The sequence below is a fragment of the Cervus canadensis genome, chromosome 27 (assembly GCF_019320065.1).
Source record: "Cervus canadensis isolate Bull #8, Minnesota chromosome 27, ASM1932006v1, whole genome shotgun sequence".
NCBI lineage: Eukaryota > Metazoa > Chordata > Mammalia > Artiodactyla > Cervidae > Cervus > Cervus canadensis.
Window position 1 is genome coordinate 38,466,497 of NC_057412.1, and position 12,877 is coordinate 38,479,373.

Below are 12,877 nucleotides of genomic sequence, written 5' to 3' on the forward strand. Positions count from 1 at the left end.
CTACATGATTGGTTAAAGGTAGAAGAAAAAATACCCCAAAAGTTAACTGTATTTTTCAGTGATTAGTGAGATTAAAGCAATTTTTTTCCTTTGTGCTTTCCTGCCTATTTTATTTTTATGTTAATTTAACAATTAAGTTGCCATTTTTAAGTATTAAGCTAAAATTGCTTTTAGAAGGATGAAAGAAGATATAAAAATAATAACTGCAAAAGAGTATGTTCAAAATGATATGTTGATTAATCTGTAATGCCCAGTAGACTGACTATTCTACAGGGAATCTTTTGGGAGCATTGAGGGAGTTTCAATATGATCTTCACAAACAGATTTGAAGATGGGAGGATATAAATACCTTTCCTCCTAAACTGCATTTCTCAACGAAGATTAATATGAGATGAATAACTGTTTTTGACATTTTTTGTTTTTGCATTTTGAGTTCTTCATGAAAATTTACATTTTATGGCATCTCTGCATCCTCTTATTGGGATTGGGTAAGAATGCAATGCTGTATTGTCATTATTCTTCCCATGAAAAGTGATAGAGCATATCATTTTAGTATCAAGAGTTTCTCAGGAGTTGTCACAATATCTGAAAAAATTTTCATTTATCTAGCAAATGGAAGACAGAGAAATCCTAAACAGTTAAAAAACTAAAATATTCAATCCTCTGAACCCTTATGGATACAAGCTATATACCTGTAGAATGAAGATTTGAATTCATGCTATTTCACATCGAGGCTGTGTGCTTAACTTACATTCTCTGCTACTTACTAAATAGTGAAGAGGAGTCACAGGCTCAAATTGTGGACAGATGTTCCTTAGAGAATCCAGTGCACCACAGATGAGAATCTTAGAATAAGGTCATAAAGTGGCTTAGGTATAATCGTTTAGTAATTCAGAGGTGGAATTGAGACTCAAAGCTTCAGAAATTTTGTGACATTTTTGTGAACATTTTTTTTTGCCAAAAAGATGAGTTATCAAACCAATCTATTTATGAATGTCTGTAAAAAAGGAATTCATTCTAGCCTTTACTGTGTAGTCACAAAATTTGGAAGTTTTGCCAACAATGATGAATCATAGAGAGCTTTTAAGAGGAGTCTCTGCCTTTGTCTTCAACCTGGTCCTCGTTTAGATTGTATTTCTCTGGAGACAGGCAGAAAGGAGTTCACTGTATCTACCCCAAGCCACATCTCATTATCATATTCTAGGCAGAGTGTAAAATGAAGATAATCTGCCCTTTTCAGTGATATGCAGCAGTGTGCTTACTCATAAATGACTACTGCCACTACCAGCCCTTTTGAAAGTCTAATATAAATCTCAAACAAGTTTTTTTCCCCATCCCTTATGAAGTTGCAGAACTGTTTTCCTCAGCATAGCCTCCCCTTTTAAAAGAAAAAAGAAACCTCTAGGTTCCTTCCTGTAGAAAATACCTCAATTCTTCTATACAAATTTACTGTTCAAATATTTATCTTGTTATAACTGAATTCACAAACCCTATCTTCCTCAAATTTTCTACATTGTTTTCTTTTTTTGAAGTGCGATGTAGGCACTTTCAGAAAGTGTTTCAGGCTAGCATAGACTTCTAGTGAAATCTGAAGTTACACTCTGAAGAATTGGTAACTAGGTTATAGAAATAAAAATTTGTGCTGGAATGACTTCCACCTGACTGGATATGTAATAAAAGTCAGGGAACTGTGCATTCAAGTCTTACATGTATTCCCTTGCATGGTTATATACTTAGATCGGCTGTTTCTAGAAGGCTAGACCCTTCTTCAGCTAACTAAGGCAAGGATGTGGGTGTACCAATACATTTTATGTTCAGAAATGTATAATACTCTTTGTTGTTGATAAAATGTATTGTGATGATGCGGACTTAGGTTTACCCTGGGATTTGCATAGGATCTAGCCTGTGCATTTGCTTCCCAGGACAATACAGTTAACAGGTATTAATACATGTGTAATTTGGGGCACTTTTCTGCCTTACCTATACTAATGTTACCCACTGCCTATTAATGTGTTTCATTTTCTCTTTTCATTTGATTGGGATTTAAACAAAATTTAGGTTTTTACTATTTGACTCCAGATATTCAAAACACTGGCTATTCTTTCCACTGTGGTGTCTTTATTAATGTTACATTCTATCCTGATTTTGATAGTTTCACTTGTAATTTCAAAAAAGGAAGGGAAGGAAAATTCTTATAATTGTTTTGGAATTATATGCTTCTGACATATTAAAAACATTCTTGATTAACTGCATGATAACTGTCTACATTGACACGTATTGCCCTAACTCTTAGATTCTTCTTTTCTCCCTCTCTCTTCTTAAAAGAGGGCTTATTTTAGCTTTATTGGTAAAATGCTGAGTTAAAGTTTCTGTGAATGACTAAGCTAGGAATAACAGTGTTCTAGCCTAGGAAGAACTAAATAAATGTTTGATGACTAAATGAATGATTATGCTCACATATGAGAATTTATTCAGTAAAATTAAAAAGAATCTATTTGAAATTTGGTTTTACTTTGAGGCATGTATAACCAAGAGAGTCTATTAGGAATTTGGGGTAATTTTTTATGAATACACAATCAAGCAACATAATGGTAATGGATAGGACACAGCAAAAATGAAATTTTAACTTACTGTATTACTACTTCACCCATTAATGTCTTAGTAGGAAATAATGAAACATATCAGTAGTACAAAGGTATAGCTCATCTTTTGGTTCAATAGAAAAGTTACAATTGAGATTTTAAGAAACAGTGAAAACACTCTTGAACTTCAACAGTTCTCACTTTTTGGAGATTATAGACTAAAACATACTATATACTTTTTATTCTTAATTTTGTACATTTCACTGTGAATACATTCAGTTTTAAGGTATTACTGAGTGGAAGTTATGGACTAAGTCAATTGGTGTTAACCACTTTCTCCATAAACCTTTAAGTAAATGTATATATTTTTAAAACCTTTAAAAAACTCCTTCCTCCTCAAAATTTTTTATAATATTCTTAATACTCTTAGGGGTTTCCCTGGTAGCTCAGATAGTAAAGAATCTGCCTGCAGTGTAGGACACCTGCATTCAACCCCTGGGTCAGGAAGGTACCCTGGAGAAGGGAATGGCTACCAACCCAGTATTCTTGCCTGGAGAATTCCATGGACAGAAGAAGCTGGTGGGCTACAGTCCATGGGGTCACAAAGAGTTGGACACGACTGAGCAACTAACGCTAACACTCTAAAGGGTGTTTTTAAAAAGAAAGACCCTATACCTTCATATTTGTTCAGTAAAGGGCATCTGAAATATAGAAATATGAAATTGCAATCCAGTGTAAGTTTTCATGAACCTTGATTAATTTTTTTCATTTTACTTCTCCATTGCAGTGATCAGCCTGAGTGGATATGATGGAGGCAAACAAGACCCTGGTGATAGAATTTGTTCTCACAGGACTCACAGATCTCCCAGGGCTGCAGGTCCCCCTGTTCCTGGTGTTCCTGGCTATCTACCTCACCACCATGGTGGGCAACCTTGGACTGATTCTTCTTGTCTGGAAGGACCCCCATCTTCACACCCCCATGTACTCATTCCACAGCCTTTGCAGATGCCTGCTCTTCATCTACTGTGACTCCCAAGATGCTTGTCAACACCTTAGACAAGAGTCAAACGATGTCTCTCTTTGACTGCATGGCCCAATACTATTTTTTTGGTTCCAGTGCCACCACAGAATGCTTCCTCCTGGTGGTGATGGCCTATGACCGCTATGCAGCCATATGCAACCCCTTGCTTTACCCAGTGGTGATGTCCGACAGACTCTGCACTTGATTGATAAGTGCATCATATGCGATTGGTTTTCTGCATCCTATGATACATGTAGGATTATTGTTTAGATTAACTTTCTGCAGGTCTAATACAATACATCATTTCTACCGTGAAATCTTGCCACTTTTTACAATTTCTTGCACTGATCCATCTATTAATGCATTAGTGCTTTTTATTTTTGCCTCTTTTATACAAGCTTTTACTTTTATGGGTATTATAGTCTCCTATACTTGTGTCCTCTTTGCCATCCTGAAAGAGAAGTCTGAAAAGGGCAGGAGCAAAGCCTTCTCCATGTGTAGCGCCCACCTTCTCTCTGTTTCCTTGTTCTATGGCACTCTCTTCTTCATGTATGTGCGTCCTGGGTCTGGTCAGGATCAATATCAGGATAAAATGTATTCACTGTTCTACACAATTATAATTCCCATGCTAAACCCCTTTATTTATAGCCTAAGAAACAAGGAAGTTTTAGGTGTGCTTAGAAAAATAATAAAGAAATAAATATTTATCAAAAAAACTTTCATAGTCTTTCCTTTTTACTCTCCATTTACATAAAGTATAATAACTGGACCTGGATTTTGCACATAGGGACCAGTTAAGTATTTGTTAAATCAATTAATAATAATGTTTAGACTAGATATACTCACCTTAGTTATAAGTGAACCTAGGTCCTCAAAATAACTGATGAACAGGGTAAGATATTACTTACTTGTTGGTTTAAAATTCTTATGAGTGAAACTGCAATTCCCAAATTGCTAAGCTTGAAATATGTATAAGGTCTTCTATTTCCAGATACACATGTTTTAAAATTTTTACGAACTTATATGCTTTTAAAGGAAGATTCAAGTCCATGTGAAATTTCTATTTATAAAGTACTCACACCCTCCAAAATAATTCCTGAGCACATAATTTTTCAAAACCTTCTCTTCAGTTAATATTTATAATGAAACTTGAGGTAATTAAATGAACACTTCTAAGAGTTTTAATAGTAATTTTACAAATTAAATTAGATTTGTAATTACTCATAAAAAGGTACAAAAATTAAGAGATAATAAAAATAGTTAATTTTCCTATAATATAATTAAAAGTTTTTAAAAAACTTCTCCTTCTTAATTTATTAAGTGATCTTATTGAGTCCCTTTTCCTGACACACACATACTGAATGAATGAATTTGTACATGTGTATACATACATATATATATATATGTATATATCAGGAATTGGCAGCTACATGAATAATAGGTATGCTGATCAAATCATAATTACATAGCTTAAATGGAATTTTCTTTACAAAAGCTAAGCATAGTTTCCAACTGTCCCTTTTGCCCTTTGCCTCTTGACTTTATAACATTTTGCCTTGTGAATATCTTAGTGAGAAATAAAGGAAAATATATCTCCATGAACATGACACATTCTCCTGACCCCTAGCCTATTAACTGATCTGAGGAAACAAGCAATTTGTGGGTCAGACACCCCAAAGCCCCAAGTGGGCAGACGGCCTTCAGTACAGTGTGTTTGGGATTTGTTTGTTCAGACCCTCGATACTGTGATGCATCTGAGCTCTGCCTCTGCTGTGAGGACTCATTCTAAGCAGCTTGCTCCCCGTGGATCCAGAAGCTCCGTAGGAGTTTCTTTTCCATCTCTTCACAGTCAAAGCCAGTGGCAAAGCTTTCTTTTTTCTTAAGGGCCACACAGAGGGTTTAGGTTTGGCCATTATGCAATTGCTGTATGTCAATAGGCAGTCATTCTCCATCTCCTTTAAATCCTTAGTATTTCAGGCAATGTGGTACTTGAGTACATGCTTTTAATCACTACTCTTCTATATTACTGTAATGTCTTATATGAGAGGAAAGAAAATACCAGATGGGAGAGGATAGCCAAATATGAATAAGGACAAGTAAGTGTTTGCATAAGAGTAAATAGGAAAATAGACTGAGGATGCTAATGGCTGAGGAGGCACAGGGAAGGAGAAGGGGCTGGCCAAATCCTCAACTGCGTTTTTCATGTAACACTTGTCCTCAGACTAAGAGAGTGGAAGCGAGCCTCAGGATGTGCATCCTGACTTCATCTTTTTTCGTGAAAGTTTAGGTCACTATGCTAGGTTTTCCATAGGATCGTGTACACTCTTTGCAGAAATTTATCTTTCATGGTTTTCTGTTCCATGTAAAAGACGGTTTGGAATCCACACAATACCTGCAATAATCCATGAGAACTGGGCATTTCAGGTAGCCCTCAATCCAGTTTACAGCATATCATAAAAAGGAATAATTTTTGACGTATCAGACCCTGTTGATAAGTGACAGAACCAGGAAATAAATACATGTCATCAACCAGGTCTTGAATATTTTCTTCTTCCTCACCCAGAGAGTACAGACTGTGGTTCTCACTATTGGTTATCAACTCAAACCAAACAACTCAAACCTCTAGAATTTGTAGAGGGGTTCTCAGGCAATAGTAGTTTTATAAACCTCTTGAAGTGATTCTAATGTACAGCCAGTGTTAATAATGACTGGAAACAAGTCTTCTAGGAAATTTAACAAGCCTTCTATGAAAACAGATGATTATCAGTTCAAAAAAAGTTACCTGCAATTATTCCCTAAGAAATTCTTTTCTTGCCTATTAGAGTCTCATAGTTAGGCAGGTACTTAATTTTAGCTGCACAGTTCTCCATTTTCTGTCCATATTATTGGGTACTAAAATCAATCCACTGAATATCAGCTGAACTATTATAAAATGTCTACTAGGTATTTAATTTATATAGTTGGAGTGTACAGCCTCTATATAATATTACTTTGGTCACTTTAGTAGAAGAGGAGACAATAATATCGAGATTTTTTCACTTGAGTTTGTCATTGTCAAACTTAGATGACCACGAGCTCACAGCTTTTAGATTCAGCAGATCATTCTGGGCTGGGCCTGAGGTTTTTCATATTCAGAAGCATCTCATGTGATTCTGATGAATCTGCACGCATTGGACCACATTTTGAAAGTCAAATGACTAATAATGCTCAAGCATCCATGGCCACCAAGTTGGAGTCTGAATTGATTTCTTCCTAATAGGAAAGCCTACTTCCTATGATCTGAATGTGTGCATCACCTCAGCATACATATGTTGAAATACAAAGCCCCAAAGATGATGGCTTCCCTGATGGCTCAGATGGCAAAGAATCTGCCTGTAGTGCAGAAGACCAGGGTTTGATCCCTGGGTAGGAAGATCCCCTGGAGAAGGTATGACTACCCACTCCAGTGGAGAATTCTATGGACAGAAGAGCCTGGTAGGCTATTGGCCATGGGGTTGCAAAGAATCAGAGACAACTGAGAGACTTTCACTAGTCACTTGCCAAAGATGATGGTATTAAGAGGTAGGGCTTTTCAGTTCAGTTGCTCAGTCATGTCTGACTCTTTGCGACCCCATGGACAGGGATGCTAGGGCTCTCTGTCCATCACCAACTCCTGGAGTTTGCTCAAACTCAAGTCCATAGAGTTGGTGATGCCATCCAACCATCTCATCCTCTGTCATCCCCTTCTCCTTCCATCTTCAATCTTTCACAGCATCAGGATCTTTTCAAATGAGTCAGTTCTTCACATCAGGTGGCCAAAGTATTGGAGTTTCAGCGCCAGCATCAGTCCTTCCAATGAATATTCGGTAGGGTTTTTGGAAGTTGCTTAATCCATGCGGTGGAGCCACATGAATGGGATGAGAATCTTATAAAAGTGGTTTCAGAGAGATCCCTACCTTTATTCTCCATGTGAGGACACAGTGAGGATGGGTAGGCTAATAATCAGGGAAAGGGCTTTCACCAGAATTCCATCATTCTGGCACCTTGATTTGGACTTCCCCACCTCCAGTAACATGAGAAATAAATTTCTGCTGTTCATAAGCTATTCAGTCTAGATAGTCTGCTTTTATGGCAGCCCGGACTTCCCTGGTGGCGCAGATGGTAAAAGTGTCTGCCTACAGTGTGGGAGACCTGGGTTTGATCCCTGGATCAGGAAGACTCCCTGGAGAAGGAAATGGCAATCCACTCCAGTACTCTTGCCTGTAAAATCCCACGGACAGAGGAGCCTGGTAGGCTACAGTCCGTGGGGTCACAAAGAGTCGGACATGACTGAGCGACTTTATTTTCACATAAATGGACTAAGACACTACCTCATATTTAATTATTGCTTCAAGTCTTTCAGAGTGTTATCATCTGAATCATCTTAATTGATAGTGAGGTGGTATTTCCACCATTTACAAATCAGGCATCCTGGAGCAGTGGAAAAGCACTGGATGTCAAATCATAAGACCTATTATTTTTTTTCTGAAGCTCAAGTGAGGTTAAAAGTGATCACAAGAACCTCCGTTAAATCTACTAGCACATAAAGAGAAGAAAGGATGAGTGTTTGTTGCAAACTCAGTAGACAGTGCCTTAATTTCTTCATGTGTACAATGAGTATAATAATATACACTTGTGATGATACTATACATAGGAAATCCTAAAGAAGCAACCAGAAAACTGCTAGTTAATCAATGAATTTAGTAAAGCTGCAGGATACAAAATCAATACACAGAACTCACTAGGATTCCTATATACCAACAATGAAAGACTGGAAAAAGAAATTAATGAAAGAATCCCATTCACCATTGCAACAAAAAGAATAAAGTACCAGAAATAAGCCTACCTGAGGAGACAGAAGACCTGTATGCAGGAACCTGTAAGACGCTGATGAAAGCAATCAAAGATGACACAACGGAGAGATACAACAAGCTCCTGGATTGGAAGAATCAATATTATGAAAGTGGCTATACCACCCAAAGCAATCTACAGACTCAGTGCAATCTCTATCAAAACACCAATGGCATTTTTCACAGAACTAAAACAAAAAATCTTAAAATTTGTATGGAAACTCAGAAGATCCCAAATAGTCAAAGCCATCTTGAGAAAGAAAAACAGAGCTGGAGGAATCAACCTTCCTGACTTTATACTATAAACAAATTTTTATGCCTCTTGGTAGTTTTACATGTTTGCCAAATACATATAGGTCAGGCATGTACCTTGCCAAGCTTAATATAATAAATATGATTATGTGTGAATTCATAATTATAGCTTTTTATGATAATGATGTAGCCAAGGAAACAACCCAAAAGTTTCTCAAGCTAATAACAAGAAAATATGAATAATATATTATTTAGCTGAACTTATTTTTGAAAAATTATGTGCAGCACTATGTTAACATTATGTGTATATAGAAATGTTTATATAAATTATGTATAAGTATCTATATAACTTCTGTATATAATTATGCATAAAACCCCAATGTTAGCAGTAATGATCAGTGGTTAGTGAAATTAGAAGAATTTGTTTCCCTTGTGTTTTGTACATTTTCAATTTTTTTCTACAAATAAACAGTGATTCTTTTGTTTTTATAAAAGAAGAGTTGCAAAACAAGCTATAAAAGTAATAGTTGCAAAACAATGTTTGAAATGATTTGTTGATTAGTGTATAATGCCCAGTAGGTTGACTTTATTCTATGGGGAATATTTGATGGCTTTCAGGGAATTTCATTATTATCTTCACAAACAGATTTGAAGACAGAAGATATAAATATCTTTTTCTTCACAGGGCATTTTCCAAGAATATTAATTAGAAATGAGCATTTGTTTGGACATTTTTGTTCTTATACACTGAACTCTTCATGAAAGTCTGTATTTTATGGCATCTCTGTATCTTCTTATGGGAATTTCAGGTGAGAACACAATGCTTTATTTTATTTTCATTATTCTTTCCATAAAAAGTGATAGAACATATTTAGTTTTAGTACCTAGAGTCTCTCATCAACTGCCAAAATATTTAAATCATCTTTTCAGATGATTTGTCTACCAAATAAAACAGAAAGCAATCCTAAACTGAGTAGTTAAGTATATGTTATAATCTGTGGGGCTTCCCTGGTAAAGAATCCACCTACAATGTGGGATACCTGGTTTCAATCCCACGGTTGGGAAGACTCCCTGGAGGAGGACGTGGCAACAACTCCAGTATTCTTGCCTGGAGAAGCCCCCTGGATAGAGGAGCCTGGCAGGTTACATTCCACAGGGCCTCAAAGAGTCAGACACAATTGAGTTACTAAGCATACACATACATGTTCTCTGAACTGTTATGGATATAAAGCTATACACTTGGAGAATGAAGACTTGAATTCATGCTATTACATAGACTCTGTGTGCTTAACCACTATGCTATACTACTTACTAAATAGCAAAGAGGACTCATAGTTTCAAAGGCTGGAGGCAGATGTTCCTTAGAAAATCCAGGGCAATACAGATAATCTTAAAATGAAGCCATAAAGTGTTTTAGGTATAATCATTTAATAATTTAGAGGTAAAATTAGCTTCAGAAAATTGGTTACATTTTTGTTACATTTGGTTACATTTTTCTTTGCCAGAAGAATGACTTATAGAATGAATCTATTTAACATTCTTATCTGTAAAAGTGGAATTCATTCTGGCCTTTATTGTACTTTCACAAAATCCAGAAGGTTTTCCAACAGTGAAGAATGATAGGGTTATGGAGCTGTTAGGGCAGTTTATGTCTTTGCCTTTATCCTGGTTCTTGTTTTTTTTTTTTGTACTTCTCTGGAAATAGGCAGAAAGATGGAGTTGATCACATCTTCCCGGAGTCACACCTTATATTCTAGGCAGATTGTAAAACAGGAAAATGTGATCCTTTCCGGGATTTGTCAGCAGTGTGCTTACTTAATAATTACTGCCAATACTACCAACTCTCTATACTTTTAAAAGTCTAATATTAATCTCAAAACATCTCTTTTCCTATTCTCTATGTAGATGCAAAAGAACTTTTTCTCAACATAGCCTCTCTTATAGAATATATACTCTTCAGAGGTTAACTTAGTCAGAACTGGATTTTTCACAAACTCTATATTCCTTAAATTTTCCACATGGTGTCCTCTCTTTGAATTATAAAGTAGGCACTTGGAGAAAATGTTTTAGGCCAGCAGAGACTTGACAGTGAAGTCTTCAACAACGTTGTACAGAATTGGTGACTAGGTTAAAGAAATAAAGATCTGTGTTGGAATGACTCCCGCTCGGCTGGACATGTCATGAAAACAGGGAGCTGTGAATCCAACAATTTTGAGTACTCCCTTGCAGGGTTATGTTCTTAGATCAGCTGCTTCTAAATGGCCATACCCTGTTTCACATAAACCAGGCAGGGACTTGGGTACACAAAGCACATTTTATGTTCAGAATTCTGCATAATTTTTCACTGATGAGATGCATTGTGATGATGTGGACTTAGATTTACCTCCTGGGTTTCTACAGGATCTATCCTTCTTACATGCTTCCCAGGATCACTTGCTTCACAGATAGCTTCAAAAAATTTTTTTTTAATTGGAGGATAATTGCTTTACAATATTGTATTGGTTTCTGCCATAAATCAGCATGAATCAGCCACAGCAGACATATATCACCTCCTACCCCTCTAGACTGTCAGAGAGCACCAGTCTGCGCTGTGTTATGCAGAAAGTTTTCACTAGCTATCTGTTTTACATATGGCAATGTATATGTTTCAATGATACTCTCTCAATTCATCACACCCTCTCCTTCCCCCACTGTGTCCAAAGGTCTGTTCCCTACATCTGTGACATCCTGCCCTATGATTAGGTTCATCAGTACCGTTTTTCTAGATTCCATTATATGCATTAATATATGATACTTGTTTTCCTCTATCTGACTTACTTCACTCTGTATAATACACTCTTGGTTCAGTTCTGAGTGTATATATACTGAGTGTATAATACACTCAGTTCAACTGACTCAGATTTGTTCTTTTTTATGGCCCAGTAATATTCTATTGAGTATATGTAGCACAGATACTATATCCATTCATCTATCAATGGACATCTAGGTTACTTCTGTGTCCTGGCTATTATAAATAGTGCTGCAATGAACATGGGGTACATTTTTTTAAAAATTATGGTTTTCTCAGGGTATATGCCCAGTAGTGGGATTGCCCAATCACATGGTAGTTTTACTCCTAGATTTTTAAGGAATTTCCATACTGTTCTCCTTAATGGCTTTATTAGTTTACATTCCCACTACAGATGTCTTTATTAGTTACTTTCTATCAATGCAATTCATCTTTATTCTTATCTGATTTGGATAGAAACAACAATTATAATTTTTACTACTTAAATTGAGTTTCGAAACAGTGGCTTTTTGACATGGTATCTTTTGTAATGTTTTGATTCCCTCTGATTTTGAAAATCCCAGTTCTAATTTCAAACATAGCAGGAAAAAAAAGTTATAATTTTTCAATATTATGTGCCTTTGACATGTCAAAAACCATTTCTGGTTAACTGAATGATAACTGTTTACTTGGCATGTTTAACATCTCTTAGATCCTTCCCAAATCTGTAGATGAACTGGTTAGTGTCAGTTATTTTTCTTCTTAAAGGAGGGTTATTTTAGCATCTCAGTATAACACCTGAGTTAGAGGTTCTGTATTTGACTGAGCCAGGGACAACGGTGTTCTAGCTTAGGACAGCAAACTAAAAAGGTTTGGTAACAGAATGAATCATTATGATCATATACGAGAGTTTGTTAGATAAAATTATTAAATAATAAGAATCTATTTGAAATTTGCAGTGGTTTTGATGAATTTATAATCAAAAGAGTCTATTAGGGATATGGGGTAAGTTGTATATATAATCAAAGAACATAATGATAATGGATAGAAATCAGCAGAAATGGGATTTTAACTTATTATCTTCTTTTTACTCTTAATTCTGTAAAAAAATTTCAGAGTTAATGCAATATATTCAGTTTTAAGGTATTTATGAATGACAAGATATGGACTAAGTTAACTGTTAGATGACTACAGCATCCTTCATAACCCTTTATGTAATTATATATATATATATATATATATATATATGCATATACACACATTGACTTCTGAAAATAAGTTATAATATTTATAATATAACTACAATACTCTTTGATGTGTTTTAAAAGGACAGACTCTGTACCTTCAGATAGGGCATCTGACACAGAGAACTAAGACATTACCATCC

General features: G+C 35.8%; 1 pseudogene; it reads left to right on the top strand.

Moving 5' to 3' along the window:
- Nucleotides 1-3,387: 3,387 nt before the first annotated feature.
- On the top strand, nt 3,388-4,303 carry LOC122428884 (annotated as a pseudogene).
- Nucleotides 4,304-12,877: the final 8,574 nt, after the last annotated feature.